Source organism: Mirounga leonina, unplaced genomic scaffold (genome assembly GCF_011800145.1).
Source record: "Mirounga leonina isolate KUSES-001 unplaced genomic scaffold, KU_Mleo_1.0 Mir_171, whole genome shotgun sequence".
Lineage (NCBI taxonomy): Eukaryota > Metazoa > Chordata > Mammalia > Carnivora > Phocidae > Mirounga > Mirounga leonina.
In genome coordinates this window covers 16,851,257-16,869,577 of record NW_023270436.1, presented here as the reverse complement: position 1 = coordinate 16,869,577, position 18,321 = coordinate 16,851,257, and the positions used below count along the sequence as shown (strand labels likewise).

Genomic DNA, 18,321 nt, shown 5'->3' with positions numbered 1-18,321 from the left:
AGACTGTGCAAAAGCCTTCAGGTGACAAAAAGCCTGGTGTGTGCAAGCACCCTGGGGGACCAGGGGAGGGAATGGGAGTGGAGAGATAGGAGTTTAGCTCAGGGAGGAGAGCAGGGGCATGTTGGGTTAGGTAGGGGTGGTACAGAGTTTGGATTTTCACCCTAAGGGCAATGAGAAATCACTTGTGCCAGAAAAAAATAATGGCCAAACTGTAATAAATATTTTTAATTTCATCTTTCAGGGGGCAGATGGGAGAAGAGATTGTTCCAAGACAAGGGTATAACCCAACACAGTCAGGAAGTGAGGGGGTCTGAGGGAGACAAAGCTATCATCATTCTTGCTCATGACACAGACCCTGACATGCCCCATCAAGTCAGATCTCCCACTGATAGGAGCCCAAGCCATCCACTTTGGCTTGTTCCCACCCCACCCACCCTCACCACCTCAGGCATCCTAAGATACAATCTCCTTGAAGCCTCGCCATCCTGCCCAGCACCCTAGCCCAGTGCCAGTACTCCACCCACATTTCAGACACCTCCATCAATTCCACAGAGAGATTACAACTTACAATGAGGACCTCCAGCATCAGATGACACCCTGATTTCTCAACTTGCCCCATCCTAGCCAAACCACCCAGAAACTATGGCTAACACAAGAAATTCAAGTCTATAAGAATTGTCTTGCCATGGAATATTTCATGTGCTGAGAAAGGTCATTGCTCCAAGTTAATAGAGTATTTTAAAAGTTCTTCTATCTACCCATCTTGTCTACCCACCCATCCATCCATCCAACAAATATTTTAAGTGCTTGCTCTGGGGAGATTCCCATACCTTATTATAGGGATTGGGCTGATCCCAGGGGTCAGCTGGTAGCATAAATGGATCCTATGGGCTATACAATAGCCCATATACTTATACAATAAGGAGTGATGGGGACCAAGGAGTAGGGGTAATGGGGACTGTGGAGTAGGGGTCACATGACCCATCTAAAGGGCACTGTTGGGGGGGGCGCCTGGGTGGCTCAGATGGTTAAGCATCTGCCTTCAGCTCAGGTCATGATCTCCAGGTCCTGGGATCGAGCCTCGCTTCGGGCTACCAACTTCTCCCTCTCCCTCTGCCTCTCCCCCTGCTTGTGCTCTCTGTCTCTCTCTCTCTCAAGTGGATAAATAAAATCTTAAAAAATAATAAATAAAAAACAAAGGACACTATGGGGGTCCCTGGATGGCTCAGTCAGTTGAGCATCCGACTCTTGGTTTTGGCTTAGGTCATGATCTCAGAGTCATGAGATCGAGCCCCATGTCAGATTGAGCACTCAGCGAAGAGTCTGCTTGTCCCTCTCCCTCTGCTCCTCCCCCTGCTCATGCTTTCTTTCTCTCTCTAAAATAAATAAATTAGGTAAATCTTAAAAAAAAAAAAAAGAAGAAGCTAATCACTTTGGGGAAACCAAGGCAGCTCAGTGGCTCTAAGGCTTCTCTCTCAGGACAAGGTGGAGAAAGCTAAGACTCCCAATGATGTCCTGGGAAGAAAGGGTCCAGAATGATCAAACCCTCCCGCCTCAGGAAATACCAAATAATTCCTCATTACTAGCTCCTCCTCTCCCTAGCAGAAAGTTCTGGTGAAGAGTAAAAGGAAGAAAGCTCTAGATCAGTGGTTCTCAAACTTGAATAAACATTAGAATCGCAAGGGCATTGTAAAACACAGATTGCCAGGTCCCGACCCCCACCCTGCTCATGCGCAAATAAATCTTTAAAAAAATATTTTAAAAAATAAAGGACACTGTGGTTATTCACCTGGCCACTCATTGCCCAGAGTTGTTAGCATTTCAGATTTCTCAAGAAGTCAGAAACCTAGATTAGAGGTAAAATCTCTTGATTTTTAGATGTTGACAACGAATTCAAAAATTTAAAAAACACTATGTAAGGCACACAGAACATTTTTTTCCTTTTTTTCTTTTGACACAATCTCAAACTTACAGAGAAGATGCGAGTACAATTCAAATAACTCTTTACCCCTGAACCACTGGAAGTTGGTTGACACAATGCCCACCACCCTAAATATTTCAATGTGTATTTCCTTCAAACAAGGGATGTTCTCCAGTGGAATCACAATACATCCATCAGTGCAAGAAATTAACACTGATACATCATTACCATCTAAAGTTCAGACCCATTCAAGTTTCACCATTTGTCCAAACGATGTCCTCAGTAGCAAAAAGGTCCAGTTCAGGATTTCATGTTGCCTATAGTTAGTTGTCCTGTGAAGTCTCTTGAGTCTTTTTCAATCTGGAATATTCCTGAGCCTTTCTTTGGCTCCTATGACCTGGATACTGTTAAAGAGACAGGACAGTTATTTGGAGAATATCTGTTTATGTTTGATGTTTCCTCTTAATTAGATTCAGGTCATGCATCTTTTTTTTTTTTTTTTAAGATTTTATTTATTTTGAGAGAGAGAGAGAACGAGCAGGGAGGAGGGGCAAAGGGAGAGAGAGAGAGAAGCAGACTCCTGGACTGAGCAGGGAGCCCTACGTGGGGCCCAATCCCAGGACCCAGAGATCATGACCTGAGCAGAAGTCAGACGCTTAACTGACCCAGGCACCCCTCAGGTCATGCATCTTAGATTCTATTTTTTTTAAGTAATCCCTACACCCAACGTGGGGCTCAAACTCACAACTCCAAGATCGAGTCACACGCTCTACTGACCAAGCCAGCCAGACATCCCATGCATCTTAGATCAGATAGATTAGATTAGATAGAATGTGAATTCTATACATCACAAACTATCACAGAAGTGATGCTGTGTCTTTCTTGTTGCATCATAACAGATGATGCATGACTTCAATTTGTCCCGCTATTGGTAATGTTAACTTCAATCACTTGAATGAGGTGGTATCTTCTAGGCTTCTCCACTGTGCAGTGAATCTGTTCTTTTCCTCATTGAAATTAATAAATAATCCATAGGGAGGTACTTGGAGACCAGGTAAATGTCCCATCTCTCATCAAACTTTCCATTTATTTATGTCCATAGAGACTGATGTAAATGATTCCATGGGTTACAATACATCACTGTTATTCTTTCTTTAGGTGCCAAGTTATCCTAGATTGGCCTGTGGTGGCCCCTTCAGGCTGGCTTCTGTGTCCTTCTGACATGTCACTCATCCTGTGAGCATTTCCTTACTCTCTAGCACAATGTATTTCAGACTCATCTTGTCCTTTTCCTGCCCTAGGCCTGAAAGCAGCCATTTCTCCAAAATGCTGAAGTTCCTTTTAGTGGAGAACGGTATTCAGACACCAAGATCTAGATGTGCTTCCTGTTACTGGGGAGTCACTGCTCCTAGATCCTCTCCGTGGACAGAATTGCACACGCGTGTGCACACCCATATACGCACACATTTATGTCAATATTTGTCTCTATAGTCCTCTGTTATATTAAAAACCATGAGTTTGGGACGCCTGGGTGGCTCAGTCAGTTAAGCATCTGCCTTCAGCTCAGGTCGTGATCCCGGAGTCCTGGGATTGAGTCCCGCATCGGGCTCCCTGCTCACGGGGGAGTCTGCTTCTCCCTCTCCCTCTGCCTGCCACTTTCCCTGCTTGAGCTCTCTCTCTCTCTCTCTCTCTCTGACAAATAACTAAATAAAATCTTAAAAAAAAAAAAAAACAAAGAATAAAACCATGAGTTCATCCTAATAGATCCAATTACAATCTAAGTCCATGGAGCTAAGTCCCATTTTTCCCATTTCCACTTGGTAACTCCCTTGTTCAACAGTGACGAACCTGACATTCTTGTTGTTTTCAGTGTGTTCCGCTTCTTTGGCCCCAAGTGCAACAATTTCTTACTGTCGATGCCACCCTCTTCCCAACAAGGATGCCCTTTACAGCCCACTGGAGCTCGGGTTGCCTTCCTGCGGGGATGCGCTCCTCACTCGCATGAGCTCTGGCCGCCCATGCTGGGCTCCCCTCACCCCATGCGGACGCTCTTCTGACCCCATGGGGACTATGACACTTGTCTGTGTGAGGCACAATGTACCCTCTCCCCGTTCCCCCACTGCTGCTGCTTACCTTGCTGGGACCCTCCAAATGGCTCTTGGGTTGAATGGCTCAAGAACAGAAGGGAGGGGAAAGGAAGGGAAAGGAGGAGACATGGAAGGAAGAGGGGAGGGGCCATGTGTTGAATGTTTACTCTGAACCAAAGAGAACAGAGGATGAAATCATCAATAAGTAAGGTGTCATGGGGGGGAATACAGCCAGACACAGAAGAGCTGCCTCATCTCTTTGGACTGTTGGGCCATCCCACTCGCCCCATCAGCTGCAAACTCCCTCCCAAGTCCATCTGCTCAACCAGCTTAACCAGCAGGACTCTACTCTTGTGGCTGGAAATGACTCAGGGGGTTGAGGTGCTCGCCGTACACAGTTTCATCATCTTCCCAAGCCAGCCCCACCCAGGCTTAATAGCTTCTTCCCAAACTGAATCATCCAATCCTGGCTACTCAGACTGTCTCTCCCCAACGGCATCTGTTGGGATGGATAAAGTAGGCCAAATCCATGGTCTTTTTGACATTTTATCCTCAGCCTTCCCACAGGCACCAGTAATAATAACAATAACGACAGGTCCTGTTTTTTGAGCATTTACTGTGTTTGAAGCCCGACGCCTCCACTTTCTAGCTGGGTGGCCGTGGACCAGTCATTTCCTGTGTGAGTTTCCTGGGGCTGCTATGTTGCAAAGGCCCACAAGCCTGGTGGTTTAAAACAATCAAAAATTTATTCTCTCTGTTTTGGAGGCCAGAAGTCTGAAATCCATGCCACCAGGGCAAAATCAAGGTGTCAGCATCACAGCAAAGCCCTCAAAAAGTTCTAGAGGAGAATCTGCTCCTTGTCCCTTCCAGCTTCTGGGGACTCCGGGCATCCTTTGGCTTGGGGCTGCATGGCTCCAGTATCTGTCTCTGTCTTCACATGGCTTTCCTGGTATGTGTACAGCCCCCCATCTCTGTCTTATAAGAGTGCTTGTGATGGCAGTTAGGGCCCAGCCAGATAATGCAGGATAATCCCTCCATCACAGAATCCTTAAGTCAATCACATCTGCCAAGACCCCTTTTCCACATAAGGTCATATTGAGCGGTTCCAGGGATTGGGAGCCCATCTCTTTGGGGACCCATTCATTACTCAGCCTAGCACACTTTCCCTCTCTAACCCTCCGTGGTCTTGTTGGGGAACAAGAACCTCCTGTCCCCTCAAGGTCCTAGTTGGACCAAGAATCAAATTGATGGGGGCACCTGGGTGGCTCCGTCATTAAGCGTCTGCCTTCATCTCAGGTCATGATCCCAGGGTCCCAGGATCGAGAAGCAGAGCAGGAAGCCTGCTTCTCCCTCTCCCACTCCCCCTGCTTGTGTTCCCTCTCTCTCTGTGTCTCTCTCTGTCAAATAAATAAATAAAATCTTTTTTAAAAAAAGAATCAAATTGACGTAAAACAGATTAATAGGAGAAAATCAGATGTGATTTTGTGTGTACGGGGAATCCATGTAGACATGGAAATTCCAAAGACAGGCACAAGGAGGTGTACGTGTCATGCTGAACTAAGGAGAAGGGGGTAGGGGGTCCAGGACTTCGAAGAGAAGGAATGCAATTCATAGGAAGTTAAGAAATATATAAATATATATATAAATAAATAAATATTTGGCGGGGGGGCGCCTGGGTGGCTCCGTTGGTTAAGCGTCTGCCTTTCGATCAGGTCATGATCCCAGGATCCTGGGATCGAGCCCCACGTTGGGCTCCCTGCTCCGCTGGGAGCCTGCTTCTCCCTCTCCCTCTGCTGCTCCCCCTGCTCGTACTCAGTCTCTTCCTGTCCAATAAATAAATAAAATCTTTAAAAAACAAAAAAAGTAAATATTTGGTAAATACATGTTTGCTGGGCTGCTCAGAAACAACGGGACATGGAGAGGACTTTGATCAAAGTGGCCTTGCTGGGTCCCTCCCTGTCCACCGTCCCTTGTTCATACCATAATGTAGTTCTATATGGTGCTAGCCCTCTTCCCGGAGCAGGTCCTCTATCTAAATTCTTTTTAGACAGTTCTAGGAGAAGGTAAAGCGCTTTTCCCGAAGCTGCTGGGGTTTGATGGCTTTTTAACTCACCATCATCTTCATGCCAATGTGGCCCATCTTGGGGCGGCCCGCCTTGGCCCCCATGGTCTCATCAGTGAAAGGAGGATGGTAGGTCATGGTCACGACCTCCGACGTGAGGTTGAAGGGGTTAATGTAAATCAGGCAGTCGGCAAGTTGGCAGGCAGGCAGCCCTCCATGAATGGGGTGGTTATTATGAATTGATTTCTTGAGTTATTTCTACCCAGGATTGGCAGTCCTGGGGGTAATTGATTCCAGTGATGTCACCTCTCCAACTGCCAGGTTTTCGGCAGGACTAAATGTGCCAAATGGGCTTTGTTGAGCCAACTCCTCTGGGTGTGAAGAGCCGCCATGCCAACCCGCCTTGCTGTTTCCAGGGCCCGTCTGCTGCTTTTCCCTAATTAACGTGTAGGCGACACCGCGGGCAGGCCCGCTTGCTGCCGTCCCCGGAAAACGGCACAGCGCACTGCAGCTCAGTATTTGCACATTTTTTCAGCTACTGGATGGAAAAAGTACTGGGGGGCATTGAAACAGCACAGAGTAGAGGAAAGGGAGAAACACCACCTCATCCTTGCCCCCATACGGAAAATGCTGCAAGCGGACCCAAGCATTGTGTCCCCGGCCCAACACATCACAGCAAACGACCACTGTTAATCAATTGGAGAAATACAGAAATTGAAAGCTAGTCTTCTTCATTCCACTCAATTCCACAGACTTTTTAATTTTTTTATTTTTAAAAATTATTTATTTATTTATTTATTTGAGAGAGTGAGTGAGAGAGAGACAGAAAGAGAAGGAGCAGGGGCAGAGGCAGAGGGCGAGGGAGAAGCAGACTGCCCCACTGAGCAGGGAGCCAGCCATGGGGCTCAATCCCGGGACTCCAGGAGCATGACCTGAGCCGAAAGCAGATGTTTAACCGACTGAGCCACGCAGGCGCCCTTCTTCTCTCCCCCTTTTTTTTTAGTTTTTTTTTTTTAAAGATTGTATTTATTTATTTTGACAGAGAGAGACACAGCAAGAGAGGGAACACAAGCAGGGGGAGTGGGAGAGGGAGAAGCAGACTCCCCGCTGAGCAGGGAGCCCGATGCAGGGCTCGATCCCAGGACCCTGAAATCACAACCTGAGCCGAAGGCAGACGCTTAACAACTGAGCCACCTAGGCGCCCCTCTTCTCCCTTTTTTAATAGGAATAAATCATGCACCAAATCTGAGCATCTGAAAATGAGGAGGCAAGGGAACAGATAAGAACACAGACTCTGGAGTCCAACAGACACGGGATCAAACCCTAGGTGTTCTGCTTCCAGCTGTGTGACCTTGAGCAAATGACATCATCTCTCTGAGCCTCAGCTTCCTCATCTGTAAAATGGGGATCCTAATGGCACTTCCTTCCAAGTGCCAAGGACAATATTCAGGGAGATGGCATATTTAAATATTCAGCTGGGACACACCTTGGCACTTGACAGAGGTCCCATGGAGATGCCGAGGGTGATGTTGCCGACTATCAACATGTCCTCCCCAGCTCTCAGAAATTCGGGGTAAAAGCAGGGAGTCCAGGAAAGTGGAAAGCACCCAGGCCCACCTGTCAGGGGACCTAAGATCTGGTTCTAACTCTGTGGATCGGTTTCAAGACTTGATGTCCCTCTTTGAGCCTCATTTTCCCCGAGGGTTAAGGGAGGAGGCCTGGCACGATAATTTCAGAGGTCCCTCCCTCTGTCATGGGCACACTAGGAAGGCACACACACGAAATGTGTCTTTCCACAATGTCAGCTTTATTCAGTCATAAAGCAAGGCTCACATAATTATAGAGCAGGTTCAGAATTCCAAACTCAATGACATTTCACCACGTGACTAACTTGGCTTCTTACATGGCACGCAGAGCAGAACACAAATCACACAACAAACAAGATAACAGAGGGGGGAGGAAGTTAATGAAGAAAAAAAGAAAAAAACGCGGAATCAGTCTGTGGGTGCACCGTTGAGATGAGACCTGGGCCTAGGCCCGGGTCAGCTCTTGGCACTTACTGCTTCTTATTCTGTTCAAGCGGCGAAGGATCTCAGTTCTGTTGGGGGATCCAACAGGCAGAGCCTTCAGGGGCTGCTGCCTTTTTTAAGTGGCCAGGCATAGAGGGGTCATGGCTCAAGAGTCTGACAGTCTCAGCTCCTGCTTGTTATCAGCTCTGGAGCGTGGTCAGCTGGTAGATATCTCGTAGCTGAGGTACCCTTAACGGCTGGCGTCATTGCTCCGCACAGGCCCCTGCTTGACATGAGTGACTCCATCTTGCTCTCTACATCCTTCTACTTTCTAATTCCAATAGTGGCTTTGCGGTGCAGGGGGCCCTGTCCCTCACTCCTGCTGCCCTTCCCCCAGGACCCAGGCCAGTCACGTGAGCACTTTGTTGTCCTGGTGAGGGTGGTGCAGTGGCACACCTGAGGAGACAGGACAAGTGGGGAAGATTTTCCCAGGGACTAAGGCTCTTGAAATTCAGTAGAGGAGTTTGGGAACACCCCAGGTGCTTGCTCAACCGAGATTGCGCTCGCTTTCAAGAACCAGTCCTGGCACATGGCCCAGGTTGGGGGCAAACATCTCCAGCAAAGGTGTGGCCCTCCAGCTCCAGTCCCCGTGTCCCCCACTACAAGTGTGCTTAAGTTAGTGTCCCACTGGCCAGAGTTTCACTCACTCCTTCATCCAGTATTTATTAAGCACCTGCTGTGTACCAATCAGTACAACAGAGACAGGGGACACATCGTAGGAACAAGGCAGCGAGGTCCCTGCTCTCATGAAATTCACAGTCTAGTGTGGGCAGGTTATTAATTTTAAAAAAATCATTTCTTTCCCACTGCAGTGAGCACTATGGGAAAAATGCAGTGGGCCCCAAGGCCAGGCAACCTGACCTCATCAGAGAGGATCAGGGAGGGCTTCCCAGAGAAAGGGGCATTTACGAGACCTGAAGGATAAAGAGGAGTTAGAAGCAGTGTAGAGCCTTCCAGGCCGAAGGAACAGCATGGCAGAAACTGGCCATGGGAGTTACAGGAAAGGCCAGTGTGGTGGGCAAGGCTGGCCAAGGGCCAGACCACCACACTGGGTCCCGTGGCTTGCTCACAGTATGGGCTTCGTGCAGAGGGAAACGGGGAGCCCAGGAAGGCTCAAGGTTAAGCAGAGAAGGGAGTTGCTCTGACATGATCCACCAGTCACCTTGAACTTAGGAACTTAGGAAGTAGAAGCTCTCTGCCATCCAGGGGTGGCCAGTGGGTGCCCACGTCCAGGAAAGTCACAGAAAACACAAGGCTGGCTTGATGATGCTCCATCTCGGTGGACTGCGACCACATCTGACAGCCCAGCAGAATGGAACCAGTGTGAGCTTTGGGATGGGGACCCTGACTCCCTCTACGGGCCCTGAGAGTCCTCTGCCCACCGGCACGAAGCCTCAGTTTCTCCATCTGAAAAGTGGGGTGGCCATAACCCATACTTTCTGGAGACACTGTGAGAATGGAAGTCACAGGGGCACAGGACAGTCCCTGTCCAACGACTGCTGAGCAGGTACTCGCTGAGGCCACCAGCCGCACTCACTGCTGGCTTGGCCGCTTACCCCGTTTGGGCATGCCTTCCCCATCTCTGGGCCTCAGCTCCCCCTGTGAAAAGTCAGGGGTGAGCTCCACCAAGCTGGCTCAGGTGGTTCTCCCACTGTGGTCTTGGGAGAACCGGCCTGGGGGTGAGGGGGAGGGTGGGGATGTGCGGGGGAGGGGGGACCTCTGACATCAGTTCTCCGGCGGCTGTCGTGGTTCAGGATCAGGAATTACACTCGGGGGCGCCTGGGTGGCTCAGTGGTTAACCGACTGCCTTCGGCTCAGGTCATGATCCCAGGGTCCCGGGATCAAGTCCCGCATCGGGCTCCCTGCTGGGCAGGTAGTCTGCTTCTCCCCCTGACCGTACCCCCTCTTGTGCTCTCTCTCTCTGTCTCTCAAATAAATAAATAAAATCTTTAAAAAAAAAAAAAAAAGAATTACACTCGGATTCTAAAAGTGAAGGTCTCGCACATCACATTTTTTTTCTCCCCCAGAAGGCGTGCTATTTGCACGTGGAGCGGCTGTGTCTTCTGAAATGCGGCCGTGGCAAAAGCAACCAGCCTGAGTGATTCAAGCTCTATTCTAGGCCCCTCCTGCACCCCTGCGGGGTGGGGGAAGCATTCTTCCAGCAACCTCTCCTCTCTGCGGGCCACGGCAAACTGCCAACCTGCCTAGGGAAAAGGGTATTTGAATATTTTGTTTTCTGCTTTTTTAGCCAGTAATACCTCGGTCACAGAAATACCCATACCCGCCCGCAGTGTGATACGTGCCGTGTAAGTATTATTATTGTTATTATCTGTTTCCACAACCTGATTTTGTACATTAAATAATAGCTGAAGCACATGGAGATGGTTGCGCAATACTATGAGTGTACTTTTTTTTTAAGATTTTATTTATTTATTTGAGAGAGAGAGAGAGCACAAGCCAGGGGGGAGGGGCAGAGGGAGAATCAGGCTCCCTGCTGAGCAGGGAGCCCGATGTGGGGCTCGATCCTAGGACCCTGGGATCATGACCTGAGCCGAAGGCAGACGCTTAACCGACTGAGCCACCCAGGTGCCCCAGTATCTAGTTTTCTTTATTCAAGTTAAAACTATTAATTTCAAGAAATTGATTGACTTATATATACATTACTTATTAATTTTTTTTTTAAGATTTTATTTATTTATTTGAGACAGAGAGAATGAGAGACAGAGAGCATGAGAGGGAGGAGGGTCAGAGGGAGAAGCAGGCTTCCCGCCGAACAGGGAGCCTGATGCGGGGCTCGATCCCAGGACCCTGGGACCATGACCCGAGCCGAAGGCAGACGCTTAACGACTGAGCCACCCAGGCGCCCCCACTGTGAGTGTACTTCATGCCACTGCATTACACACTTAAAAATGGTTGATTTTATAAGTATTTTAACGCCCTCCCCCTAAGTGTCATATATATATAGCACTGTGAGCAATGCTGCTCTGGAAAAGTCTGTCGGTGGGAATGCTTCCTGGTAACTGAAAAAATGACTTAAAGCAAGAAGACTCTTTAGTTGATCTTCTAAAAAGGAATCCCATTATCTGTATATACCACATCTTCTCTATCCATTAACAATTCTTTACTGTATACTTAAATCTTTGTTAAAGGAGGGGGGACGCCTGGGTGGCTCCATTGGTTAGGTGACTGCCTTTGGCTCAGGTCATGATCCCAGGATCCTGGGATTGAGCCCCACATCAGGATCCTTGCTCTGCGGGGAGCCTGCTTCTCCCTCTCCCTCTGTCTGCCCCTCTCCCTGCTGTGCTCGCGCTCTCGCTCTCAATCTCTGACAAACAAATAAATAAAATCATTTTTAAAAAACCAACTTTCGGGGCGCCTGGGTGGCTCAGTCGTTAAGCATCTGCCTTCGGTTCAGGTCATGATCCCAGGGTCCTGGATCGAGCCCCGCATCGGGCTCCCTGCTCAGCCAGGAGCCTGCTTCTCCCTCTCCCACTCCCCCTGCTTGTGTTCCCTCTCTAGCTGTCTCTCTGTCTCTCTGTCAAATAAATAAAATAAAATCTTTAAACAAACAAACAAACAAACTTTCTTAAGGGGGTAGATCTCAAGTTACATGTTTTTTGTTCTGTACCATAAAACAGTAATAAAAGGAAAAACTTAGAAGGAAAAAAAAAAAAAAGAAGCCCAAGCTATGGGGTTGGGCCCCACGGTTGGCTGATTCTGTTTCTGACCTCACCATATCCCCATCAAGGAGCAGATTCTTCTCTCTCCTGCCCTGTGATGATCACAGCCAGCTGGGTCAGGGGGCTTCCTCCCGGTGGGGATATGGCTGCAGCAGTACCCTGGGTCTCCTGCAGATAGGACAACACCCAGCAACCACCCCGCAACACCCAGCAGACATCCCCTGAAGTGTCATTGGGCAGAACTGGGCCCCACGTCCCCTCCCAGACAAGGGCGTGGGGCCACCGCAGTTGGTTTGGACACATCAGGATTTCCTCCTAAAGCACACAGAGGAGGATACTCCACCCCAGTCAGGGTGCAGCTTGAGCAGGGAACCTGGGGGGAATGGCTAGGTTGATCACAACCCCCGATGGGCAAATAAGTAACAATGTCCCAGCGCCTTCCTTTCCCAGACGGGGGACTGAACCCAGCCCTTACGGAGGCAGACGCTACGCAGAAAACCGTCAGTGTCGGGGCCACTGTAACCCCAATAGGGGTCATTTATCAAGTCTGACACTGTGCCTAGCTCTGGGCTAAGGCAGCTGTTACTACCAAACTCATACTATCGTCCCCATCTCACAGATGGGAAAATTGAAGCTCAGAGATACAAAATGATTGAGAGCGGCACGGAGCCTCCTTCCTTCATACTGGCTTGGCCTTGAAAAATAAAAGGAATCCCCAAAACAGTGCCGTTCCATCAGATGAATATATTCTAGCAGCTGGAAGCAGGCTGAATTACGCGAGGGCTCTGAATGGGAGGTTCTGGAACACGATTCCATTTTGCAGCTCCCTCTGCACATAGGAACAGGGTCTGATGCGCTCACCTGATTTACAGATGGCGCATCAGTGGTCATGGGAGGTCCCGAGCACACACCTGAAGAGGGCAGGCTTACCTGGACAGATGTCTCTCAGGGCGATGACCTCCACACTGGGAGGAATGAGGTAAGCACGTGCCAGGAGTGCTCAGAGGGATGAGTGATGTGGCAGTGATGTACCTTTTTCTTTGGGGGGGGGGTGGTAGAAAACAAAAACGAAACCAGATGAAATTGAATGACAGTAATTAAAAGTGTCCCCCTTTCCTCCTGTGGTGGGTGGAGTGATGACCTCCAAAGATGTCCACTTCCCAATCCCAGAAGCTGTGAATATGGTACCTTGGCTATGTGGAAGAAGGGACTTAGCAGATGTGATTAAGGTTAGAAACCTTGGGATGGCGAGGTTATCCTGAATTATCCAAGTGGGTACATGAATCCTTAGAAGTGGAGAAGCTTCCCCAGCTGCAGTCCAAGCAGATGTGACTAGTGAAGAATGGTCAGAGGGGGATGCTCGCTGTAAGCTGTGAAGACGGAGGAAAGCCAAGGAACGGGGCAGCCTCTAGAAGCCTGGAGAAGGCAAAGAAACCCATTTTTCCCCTCAAGCCTGGAGAAAGGAGTGCAGCCCCGCTGACACCTTGAACTCAACCCCATGAGACTTCTGTCCTACAGAAGTACCTAATGAACAGAAGATGTTAGTAATGGAAAAATGAGTATCGAGTATAATGGAACTCTCTGTACTCTTTGCATTTTTCTGTAAATCTAAAACTATTCTAAAATAAAGTTTATTTAAAATACAGATGAGCTTCCAGTTAAATATATCAGTCACCAGGATGATCAGTACAGCAAAGGGAATACAGTCGATAATATTGTAACAACTTTGGGAACAGATGGTGACCACACTCGTTTTGTTGTGTATACAATTGTGGGATGGCTACATTGTGCAGCTGAAACTAACATGATATTGTGTATCCACTCTACTTCAATTAAAACATTACAAAATTTTTTAACTTTTATTTTAATTTTTTTAAATTTAATTTTATTTATTTGACAGAGAGAAACACAGCGAGAGAGGGAACACAAGTAGGGGGAGTGGGAGAGGGAGAAGCAGGCTTCCCGCCGAGCAGGGAGCCAGACATGGAGCTCGATCCCAAGACTGATGCTTAACCACTGAGCCACCCAGGCACTCCTCAATTAAAACGTTTTTAATTAAAAAGAGGGGCACATGGGTGGCTCAGTAGGTTAAGCATCTGCCTTCGCCTCAGGTCATGATCCCACAGTCCTGGGATCCAGCCCCGCATCGAGCCCCGCATCGGGCTCCCTGTTCCTCAGGAAGCCTGCTTCTCCCTCTCCCACTCCCCCTGCTTGTGTTCCCTCTCTCGCTGTGTCTCTCTCTGTCAAATAAATAAATAAAATCTTTAACAAATAAATAATTAAAAAAATAAAAACCTAGGGAGAAATAAAAATTCAAATCACCCTGAATCCTGCCCCCTAGTGATATCCACTGTTGTTGGTGAATGCCTTTTTACTTTTCTCATGGATATCTACATTTAGGATTATTCCTATTCTTATTATTAAAACACACAACCGGAGGCTCTGATGGGCAGCCCCATAGCCCCAGGGTCTCCTGCAGCACCTGTTGTCTTCAGGGAGGATGGGGAGCCCAGCCCCAGGGAGGAGAGAGAAGCCGGAGGAGTGGCTGATGTTGAAACCCTGTGAAAACCCAGCTTAGACCAATGTGCCTTGGCAACGCCACCTACTAATTAAGTGAGGGCACAGTGTGGCCTCCAACGCCATCACAGTTCAGCCAATGGGGAGCTGCTCCCATGTCGTCACACCATCTCTCCAGCCCTGTTTTCTCCTCTCATGCTAGGACACCCAAAGACACAAGTCCAAGAACAGCCTTCCTCACGGCGCTGGCCCAGGGCCCCAGCACGAGCAGCATCCACATGCCAGGCCTTCCCCTCTCCGCCCCCTGTGGGCCACAGTCATCAACCTGTCACTAAATATTTAGTATTCCTGAACTCTTTAAATGGCCCAGCTGGTCCACATCTGCTGGCCTCTTTTAAGAACTACACCTGCAGGGTGCCTGGGTGGCTCAGTTGGTTAAGCGACTGCCTTCGGCTCAGGTCATGATCCTGGAGTCCCGGGATCGAGTCCCGCATCGGGCTCCCTGCTCAGCAGGGAGTCTGCTTCTCCCTCTGACCCTCCCCCCTCTCACGATCTCTCTCATTCTCTCGCTCTCAAATAAATAAATCAAATCTTTAAAAAAAAAAAAGAAAAAAAAGAACTACACCTGCAAGTCACAGGCTCCTGGAAAAGCAGTCTGAAGAGGGATCACACGCTCCTGGAGGTTGCATGTGAATCCTGGTTTGCACAGTCCTTGCTGTGTGACCTCAAGAGAGTGGCTTGACTTCTCAAGGGTCTCAGTTCCCTCATGTACGGGGTGGAGGCAGGACTCCCACGGGCTGGAGGGAGGCTTAAGGGAGCGAATACATCCCAAAGCGTCTGGCACATGGTATTCAAAGAATGTTTTAGTTCTGTTTTGTTGTTCTTTTTGCTTTCTTTCTACATTATGCTTCCCTTTTCCTTTTGGAGAAGAAGAAGGGACTCAAAAGCAGGGAATCTGCTCATTCATTCTCAACAAATATTTATGGTGAGTCTTCCCTGTGCTGGATGCCAGCAATGATCTCAGGATCATGAGTTCGAGCCCTGTGTTGGGTGTAGAAATTACTTAAAAAAATTAAAATCTTTCGGGGCGCCTGTGTGGCTTCGTTGGTTAAGCATCCAACTCTTGATTTAGGCTCAGGTCATGATCTCAGGGTCCTGGGATCGAGCCCTGCGTCTGGCTCTGTGCTCAGTGGGGAGTCTGCTTCTCCCTCTCCCTCTGCTCCTCCCCCTGCTCATGCGCACATGCGGTTTCTTTCAATCTCTCTCTAAAAAAATAAATCTTTTAAAAAAATTAAAAAAATAAGATCTTTAAAAAAATAATAACATGGGAATAAAATATCTCACAGGGGTCCTGAGAAGAACAAAGGAAAAGATACTTGTAAAGATGCTTAATGAGCTACAGGTAGCTATGTATCATAAGGGTAGAAGTTGAATAAATGGGGGCCAGTGGAGATGGCTGTCCAGCAGAAGATGCCCAGAGACCACGGCCGGAGGACGAGGCCCGTCAAGCCCTAGGACCTGGAGTCCCACTACTGGAGCTTGCTTGTCCTTTAAGGCAATTATACAGATAAGAAAACCAAAGGCCCAGGGAGCAGAGGAGACTCACTCAAGAGGCACAAAATCGGGACCTAAGCCAGGTCTCCCCCTACTCAATTCACATATTTCTTTTTTCCCCCCCAATTCACATATTGCTGAAGTTCCTACCACACTCAGAGAGACCCACCAACAAGCATTTATGTATTGGGCTCTTTTGCTGGGCTGAGCCCGGTGGGTAGCTGCTTCCCTGGCCCATTGAGGGGAGGGGGGACACAATGTGGAAAAGTGGCCATGAGCTTGGCCAAAGGGGTAGGGACCAACAGGAGGGTAACCCTGGGGAATCTCATGCATGGAGCAGGGCAGACCCCGAGTCAGCAAGAGTCAAGTAAAGGGAGATGGGAAAAAACAGTACCTACCTGAGATGCACCAGGTGCTCTGCTCTCCACTGAACCCTTCATTTCGTCTCACAAGGGCAATTCTAAAAAAACAGCACTGCTAGTACTCTTGTTAAAGGGTACACTGAGACACATTAAAATTTCCAAGCGTTTATTTGGGTATATATCAGTTTTTTTTAACTTTTTTTTTAAAGATTTTTATTTATTTATTTGACAGAGAAAGAGAGAAAGAGTTCACAAGCAGGGGGAGAGGCAGAGGAAGAGGGGGAAGCTGACTTCCCCCTGAGCAGGGAGCCCGATGTGGGACTCGATCCCAGGACCCTGGATCATGACCTGAGCCGAAGGCAGATGCTTAACCGACTGAGCCACCCAGGCGCCCCTGGGTATATATCAATTTTAACTGAGTATCACCAAACCAAAAGTGGGTAGGAGCTCTCTGCCAGAAGGCAGGACCTGGGGGGAGAGCTTTTTTAAAGAGAAGAGGCCGAAGCAAAGCAAGGAAATCACTTTATTGGCTACAGCTTAGGCAATTGCTTTGTTTGGGAAAGGCTAGGTGGCTCTCTGTGGTTAGCTGTCCTTACGTTTAATCTTTCTCAGATTTTGGATTTTAAATTTTAAATTTTCTCAGATTTCTTGTGTGCAGCCAGGCTTGATTCTGGGTTAGGTTTTGGTTTGCTTGCTAGGCTAGCAAGGCATCAGAGCTGCCTGGTCTAATGGTCTCTCTGTTCAATTGCTTTACCACTCTCATTTCCCAGAGAGAAGTGACCTGCCCAAGGCCCCACAATTGGCTTGGTGGAGGTTGGACTAGAGGCCAAAATGTTCAACAAGACGCTATGCTGCACCCAGGAAAAAACAGAGAAATAAGAAGGAAGGGAGGAATTAAGAGAATTAAACACGAAAAATGGGAAAATGAAAGAAAAGAGGAAGTTGTCTTTATTATTTTTTAAGGTAAATTTATTTATTTAAAGAAAAAAATGAGTGGGCTCCTTGGTGGCTCAGTTGGTTAAGCGGCTGCCTTCAGCTCAGGTCATGATCCCAGGGTCCTGGGATCGAGTCCCGCATGGGGCTCCCCGCTCAGCAGAGCGCCTGCTTCTCCCTCTCCCTCTGCCTGCCTCTCTGCCTACTTGTGCTCTCTCTCTCTCTGTCAAATAAATAGATAAAATATTAAAAAAAAAGAAAAGAAAAAATGAGTGAAGTTGTCTTTATTATTTTTTTAAGGTAAATTTATTTATTTAAAGAAAAAAAATTTAAACTAAGCTTTACGCCCAACATGGGGCCCGAACTCACAATCCTGACATTCAGGAGTTGCAAGCTCCACGGAATGAGCCAGGTGGGCGCCCCTTTATTATGTTTCTCACACATAAAATAATCCATGTAACACGTGCGAGTCATAAAACACCAATAGAATGAACACCCTTGAACCCACCACCAAGCTAAAGACAAGAGATACCAATAACTGGTCTCCACTTAGGCCAGCTCTTCTGCGAGCTGGTTGCACGCTGAGTGCACCTGGGGAGCTGAGACAACCTCTCACGCCCTGAGAACCTGATGGGACTGGTCTGGAGTTTGGTCTAGGCATCTGGATTTACTTAATTTTTCTTCTTCTTTTTTTTTTTTTTTAAGATTTTATTTATTTGAGAGAGAGAGAGAGCACATGAGAGGGGGGAGGGTCAGAGGGAGAAGCAGACTCCCCGCTGAGCAGGGAGCCCGATGCGGGACTCGATCCTGGGACTCCAGGATCATGACCTGAGCCGAAGGCAGTCGCTTAACCAACTGAGCCACCCAGGCGCCCCTAATTTTTCTTCTTTAAAGGCATCTGGACTTTTAAGACCTCCCCAGGGGATTCTCGTGTGCAGCCAGGCTTGAGAACCACGGATTTATAGTCTCCTCCCCTATCCTGTCCCCCTGACCTTCCCCCCTGCAACCCTCACCTTCATCCCCCGCCAGGTAACCACCGTTCTGAATTTTGCGGAGTAGCGAGTGTTCCTTTACCTTCGTCCTTCCCTGTTTCCGGGACTAGCGACGTTTGCGATTGATCTCCCGCCCCCCACGAG

General features: G+C 48.3%; 1 long non-coding RNA gene across 3 annotated transcripts; it reads right to left on the bottom strand.

Annotated features, from left to right (window-relative positions):
• Positions 1–1,827: 1,827 nt before the first annotated feature.
• Positions 1,828–18,284, bottom strand: LOC118018570. 3 transcript variants are annotated; one of them, XR_004681433.1, is made up of 5 exons: positions 18,199–18,284; positions 16,289–16,350; positions 13,008–13,235; positions 12,750–12,857; positions 7,524–8,535 (listed from the first exon to the last, which is right to left on the bottom strand). It is a non-coding gene; the product is annotated as an uncharacterized LOC118018570 (long non-coding RNA). The 3 variants fall into 3 exon arrangements; XR_004681434.1 differs by lacking the exons at positions 7,524–8,535; positions 13,008–13,235 and adding an exon at positions 1,828–2,325; XR_004681432.1 differs by lacking the exon at positions 13,008–13,235.
• Positions 18,285–18,321: the final 37 nt, after the last annotated feature.